This window comes from Prionailurus viverrinus, unplaced genomic scaffold, assembly GCF_022837055.1.
Source record: "Prionailurus viverrinus isolate Anna unplaced genomic scaffold, UM_Priviv_1.0 scaffold_49, whole genome shotgun sequence".
NCBI lineage: Eukaryota > Metazoa > Chordata > Mammalia > Carnivora > Felidae > Prionailurus > Prionailurus viverrinus.
In genome coordinates this window covers 911,395-918,432 of record NW_025927612.1, presented here as the reverse complement: position 1 = coordinate 918,432, position 7,038 = coordinate 911,395, and positions in this window count along the sequence as shown.

Sequence of the window (7,038 nt, the reverse complement as noted above, 5' to 3'; positions counted from 1 at the left end):
ATCTCCCATTCCATTGGTTGCCTTTTAAAAGTTTTGCTGATTGTTTCCTTCGCTGTGCTGAAATTTCTTATTTTGATGAGGTCCCAGTAGTTCATTTTTGCTTTGGTTTCCCTTGCCTCCAGAGACATGTTGAGCAAGAAGTTGCTCCGGCCCAGGTCAAAGAGGTTCTTGCCTGCTTTCTCCTCGAGGATTTTGATGGCTTCTTGTCTTACATTGAGGCCTTTCATCCATTTTTAGTTTATTTTTGTGTCTGGTGTAAGAAAGTGGTCCAGGTTCATTCTTCTGCATGTCGCTGTCCAGTTTTCCCAGCACCACTTGCTGAAGAGACTGTCTTTATTCCATTGGATATTCATTCCTGCTTTGTCAAAGATTAGTTGGCCATACGTTTGTGGGTCCATTTCTGGGTTTTCTATTCTGTTCCATTGATCTGTCTGTTTTTGTGCCAATAACATACTGTCTTGATTATCACAGCTTTGTAATACAGCTTGAGGTCTGGCCCACTTTATTCTTTCTTAAAGATCGCTTGTTATTCTAATTTCTTTGCCTTTCAACATAGATTTTAGGATAATATTGTCTATATCTACAAGAAATTTTTCTGGGATTTTTATAGGAATTGCATTAAATCTGCATGTTAATTTGGGGACAATTGACATCTCTTCTATGTTGAGTCTTGTTTAGATCTTTCATGAGGTTTTATAATTTTCAGCATACAAGTCTTATACATATTTTGTTAGATTTATACCTAAATATTCTTTTGAGCTCTTGTAACTGATATTGTATTTTAATTTTGGTGTTCATATGTTCATTTGTAGTATACTGATTTTTGCACACTGATCTTGTAGACTGTAGCCTTGATGGATTCCCGTATTAGTCCCAGGAGTTTTTTTGTACACTCCTTGGGATTCTCCACATAAACAATCATGTCATCTACAGATAAAGACAGTTTTATTTCTTCCTTTACTTTAAAAATTTTTGTAAAATGTTTATTCATTTTTGAGAGACAGAGAGTGAACAGGGGAGGGGCAGAGATAGAGGGAGACAAAGAATCCGAAGCAGGCTCCAGGCTCTGAGCTGTTTGCACAGGGTCCAACACAGGGCTCGAACCCACGAGCTGTGAGATCATGACCTGAGCCACAGTTGGGACGCTTAATCAACTGAGCCACCCAGGCGCCCCTATTTATTCCTTTCTGACCTGTATGCCTTTTATTTTCTTTTCTTGCCCTAACTCTTGCAAGCGTTGCATTGCAAGCCAATGCATTGGCTAGAACTTCTAGCACTATTTGAATAAGAGTAGTGAGAGCAGACATCCTTGCCTGGTCCCCTCTAGATCTTAAGGGGAAAACAGTCTTTCACTTTTAAGTATAATATAAACTGTAGAGCATTTGTAGCTGCTTGTAATCAAGTTAGGGAGCTTCCCTCTCTCTTCCTATTTTTCTTAGAGTTTTTAATCGTGAACAGGTGTTGCATTTTGTCAAATTTTGTTTGTATCAATTAATACCAGGATGTATTTTTTCTTCTTTTTTTAAGCTGTTAATATGGTGGATTGCATTGATTAATTTTCAAATATTGAACCAGCCTGTATCCCTGGAATAGACCCTCTTTGGTCTTGGTGTATAATTCTCTATCCTGCTGAATTCCATTCACTAATATTTTATTGAGAATTTCTAGGGGCACCTGTGTGGTTCGGTCAGTTAAGCATCAGACTTTGGCTCAAGTCACGATCTCACGGTTTATGACTTCATGCTCCACATTGGTCTTTCCATTCTAAGCACCGAGCCCACTTCGGACCCTCTGTCTCCCTCTCTCTCTGCCCCTCTATGCTCATCTCTCTGTCTCAAAAATAAATAAACATTAGGAAATTAAAGAAAAAGGAATTTCTATGTTTAGGGGCATCTGGGGGACTCAGTCAGTTGAGTGTCTGCCTCTTGATTTGTGCTCAGGTCATGACCTCATGGTTCAAAGGATCAAGCCCCAAGTCAGGCTCTGCACTGAGAGCTTGGAGCCTCCTTGGGATTCTCTCTCTCTCTCTCTCTCTCTCTCTCTCACTCTCTCTGCTCCTCCCTCACTCATGCTCTCTTTTTCTCCCCCAAACAAATAAAAACTTTAAAAAACTGTGTAAAAAAAGAATTCCTGTTTATATTCATTGTATTCAGGGATACTGGTTTGTAGTTTGCCTTAATTTTTATCTGTCTTTGTCTGGTTTTTGTACCAGAATAATACCAGCTTCATAAAATGAATTGATGAGTGCTCCCTCCTCTTCTATTTTCTGGAAAAGATTGTATAGAATGGACAGTTATCTTCTGTTAACGTTTGGCAGAATTCTCCAGTGAAACCATCTGGGACTGGAAGTGTTTGGTTTTTTTTTTTTTTGTGGGGGGAGATTTTAAATCAATTCTATTTCCTTAATAGTTATGGGGTGATTCAAACGATCTATTTTATATTGGATGAGTTGTGGTGGTTTGTGTTTTCGAGGAATTGGTCCGTTTCCATTTCTGTTTTTGTCACACGTATGTGTGTGAGTTATTGGTCGAATTCCTTATTATCCCTTTGATGCCTGGAGGGTCTGTGTTGACATCCCTTATTTCATTCTTGATATCAGGCATTTGTGTTTTCTCTCTTTTTTCTTTGTCAGTTTTCCAGAGGTTGGTCAATTTTATTGATCTTTTCAAGCAACCAGCTCTTTGTTTCATTGATTCTCTCTTGTTTTTCTGATTTTGATGTCCTCTTTTTCATTTTTTATTTTATGTTTTAAGCTCTATACCCAGTGTGGGGCTGGAACTTGCAACCCTGAGATCAACAGTCACATGCTCTACTAACTGAGCCAGCTGGGTGACCCCGATGTCCTTTTATCTTTATTGTTTCCTTCTGCTCTAGGTTCATTCTACTCTTCTTTTTCTAATTCCTCGAGGTAGGAGCTCAGGTTGCTGATTTGAGACTTATCCTTTTTTTTCTAATGTATGCATTTAGTGTATAAATTTCCCTCTCAGTGCTACTTTAGCTGTGTCCCATACACTTGGCGAAGCTGTATTTTCATTTTCTTTTTTTTAATGTTTACTCATTTTTGAGAGAGACAGAGAGAGCATGCAAGAGTGAGGAGTTGGTCAGAGAGAGAAGGTGACAGAGAATCCCAAGCAAGCTCTGCACTGACAGCAGCAAGCCCGATGTGGGGCTTGAACTCACAAACGGTGAGATCATGACATGAGCTGAAGTCAGATGCTTAACCGACTGAGCCACCCAGGGGCCACTATACTTTCATTGTCATTCGGTTCAGTGTATTTTTTAAAATTTCCTTGGACACTTCTTTGACCCATGGATTGTTAGGAAGTATATCATTTCATTTCTAAGTGTTTAGAGATTTTCCTGTTGTCTTTCTGTTATTATTAAGGTGTTTGGCCGATGGGTGTCAATATCAGAAAGGAGACCAAAAATGCCATGTAATTTTAACTTTTTTCTTGTCTCAATGCAAGGAAAGGCAGTCTTTCCTATTTGGGTGGCCAGAAAGCTGCTGCCATTGAGAAGCTACTTGGGCCTCTGAGGTCATCCACTCGCCTTTTCTGTCATCTGATATTACCCGTTTAAAGCCTTCTTCGCCCTGTGCCCCAGACGTTTGCAAAAGCATTTGCCAGTGTGTTTTCCGTTTCGAGCCTCGCTCGTGGAATTCTACAACCAGATTTTGCTCGTTTGGTGGAGCAAGCATTCTGGGGTCCGGACACCACCACCCTCCATGAGTCTGGAAAAACTGAAGGCATGGGAGACCCACTGGGAAGGGTTACTGACGGCCGTACACAAAGCCTTTGGGGACAGGTGACCTGAGAGAAGCTGCAGCGGCGTGCTCAGGAGAGAGTGAGTCCCTCACATGTCTCACCCTCGGTTTTATTGGGGATTTTTGTCTCTGAAAATATATGGCCATAGATCCAAGGGTATATCAAAATCGCTCCTTGTCCCTGACCACCTTTGTCTTGACTCTCGAAACTCAAATGAAGAGAAGGTGGGAAACTGGTGGGGACTGACGATTACCCAAGCTCAGCAGCAGATACCCTGTTTGGGGGACTCCAGAGGAAGACGGACAAAAGAAACCAAAAACTGCTGTGTTAGTTGCTCAGTTGGAACTTTTTTTCTAAAGAGAGTGAGCTCTACTCTGGCCAACCTGTAAGGGAGAGAAAGGAAGAAAGAGACTGTATGTCCTTGTCTGAAGAAACTAGGATAGTGGAAGAGGGATTGTAGAAAAAGACTGGAGGAGGAAGAAACTCCAGGAACAGGATAATCAGGAGCCTAGAGGGACAAGAACCTCAGCTAGGAAACACTCAACGAAAGGCTCAAAACTCCGGGTGCTTGGCTAGCTCAGTTGATGGAGTGTGCGACTCTCGATCTCAGTGTTGCAAATTTGAGCCCCATGTTGGGTGTAGAGGTTACTTAAAGTCTAAAAAAAAAGGCTCAAAACTCAAAGGCTGAGGGAATCTCAGAGGTGGGGACTGGGGACTCTGTATGTCAACAGTATTTCCTAAGGTAACCCATCCTTACCTTTTTGGGAAGGTACAGGTAGCTGGTATCTTGGATTACCTTTCTACTGTTCCTGTTCCTTCGTGGTCTCCACACAAATAGGTTCTCTGGGGATGTGTGTTCTTACTTGCTTCCAAATTGCCCAGAAAACTGCTGGGGAGAGGTTGCCTTTTTCTCCTTCTGGAGGGGATGTCTGTAGAGCTCCTGGGGGAAGACACTTGATTTGGTTACTCTGTGCCTTCTTCTTCTTTTTTTTAAAGGATTCTTTAAAAATATTTTTTTAATGTTTATTTTTGAGAGAGAGAGAGACAGAGACAGAGCACAAGCAGGGGAGGGGCAGAGAGAGGGGGAGACACGGAATCTGAAGCAGGCTCCAGACTCCGAGCTGTCAGCACAGAGCCCAATGCGGGGCTTGAACCACGAGCTGTGAGATCATGACCTGAGCCAAAATCAAGAGTTAGATGCTTAACTGACTGAGCCACCCTGGCACCTTGGTGGTTCAATTTGAGATATAGAACCAAAAAAAAAATTTTACTGAAAGGATAAGCCATAATCATGTGTAAAACAATATCCTTTGTGAAAAGTTGCAGTAGAAAAAATAAAACCCGTTATAAAAGAATTAGAAAAACAAGAGAAAATTTTGAAAAGGCACTCACCCCCTAATACTTCCACATTTCCAATAAAAAAGAACGATGCTGGGGGTGCCTTGGTGGCTCGGTCCGTGAAGCGTCTGACTTCGGCTCAGGTCATGATCTCATGGTTTGTGAGTTCGAACCCTGCATTGGGCTCTGTGCCGATGGCTCGGAGCCTGGAGCCTGCTTCGGATTCTGTGTCTCCCTCTCTCTCTGCCCTTCCCCTGCTCATGCTCTGTCTCTCTCTTTCAAAAATAAATAAACATTAAAAAAAGTTTAAAAAAGAACGGTGCTGGGTGTCTGGGTGGCTCACTCATGAGCGTCTGACTTTGGCTCAGGTCATAGTCTCATGGTCCGTGAGTTCGAGCCCCGCATCGGGCTCTGCGCTGGTAGTGTGGAGACTGCTTGGGATTCTCTCTCTCCCTCTCTCTCTGCCCCCATCCCCCTTGTGCTCTCTCTTTTTCAAAATAAATTTTAAAAAATCAAAAAATAAACTTAATTGCCTCCCAACATCCCCCCACCTCCAAATATCATTCCAGTGGGGATCAGGGCTTCAACAAGTTGTTAAAGAAGAAAATTCAACTGTGTAAATTCAAAGTGATTCATGATTCGGGCAGCATCCTGTCTAGCAAGTGGAAGATTACTCTAAGGAATTGTACAAAGTGGAAGGTTTTTAAGGGAAGAAGGTAGGCCCCAAAAGTTATTAGCAAAATACGAAAAAAAGCATTATTCCAGGCAAGGTCACATTCCCTTAGGGGGAAGGACAAGGAGTCCTTTTTTATTTTTTGAGTTTATTTATTTTGAAAGAGAGAGAGCACAAGCAGGGGAGGGCAGAGAGAAGGAGAGACAGAATCCCAAGCAGGTTCCACACCATCAGCATAGAGCCTCAAAGCAGGTCTTGAACTCACAAACCTTGAGATCATGACCTGAGCTGAGATCAAGAGTTGGATGCTCAACCAACAGAGCCACCCAGGTGCCCCAGGACACAAGGAGTCTTATTAGGTGGATGACCTCATCTTCCTTTGGGGGATGGAGAAGGCCCATGGGACAGATTCCTTCATTGGCACTGATGAGAAAATTTCTGACTGACCATTACGACTTACATTTCTAGGGTAACTTGACAGTGCGATTAGCTTGGGTACTAAGCCCTGGTTGGGTGACTTGGCCTATGTCATGCTATTTGGGGCCTGCGGTTTTCTTCTGAACAATTCCCCCCTTTTGATTAGCCTGTCAGCGTAACAGAGAGATGTGATTGAAACCTAAGGCGTTAGCACGTCTTTGCGCCACGGCTCTGCTCTGTGGTGCTTGTGGCTCTTAGCGAGCCTCAGTGTGATACTCACGGGTCACGTTGTTGCAGAATCCCTGTGATCCTCACAGGCTACAATTCCAGGTCCACAACCCTCAAGTCAGCCATTCTTTTCACTTTTCCTCTGAAGTTCCAGTCGCAGGGACATCACTTGCTTGGTAGTCAGTAGCTGTGAACAGGCATTTACAGCTTTTGAGAGGACACTATCCACCAGGGGGATTTTGGTAACTATAACCAGGACAGTTCATGACGTTTGGAGTGCGCTTCAGAGCCATGGCCCACAAGATGCAAACCAATCCGAGAAAGACCTCAGTGAAGGAGTCACCCTTTGAAGCCAAGTGGCTTGCTCCGTGATCTTATGGGAGGGAATTTCAGCATCCCCGGAAGTGTGAATCCAGATATGACAGGTGATATCAGCCACAGTACAGACACTTCCTTGCTCAGCTAAAAAATAATCCAAGGCTATCCTATTTTCAACAACTATGTGGGCTAGAGAACCTAAGGATCTTTAGCAGAAGATTCTGTAATAATTTCAACTGAGGAAAAATTTCGGATCACAGACTTATTTACATTTATCCCTAACCAAGTCAGGACAGGCCA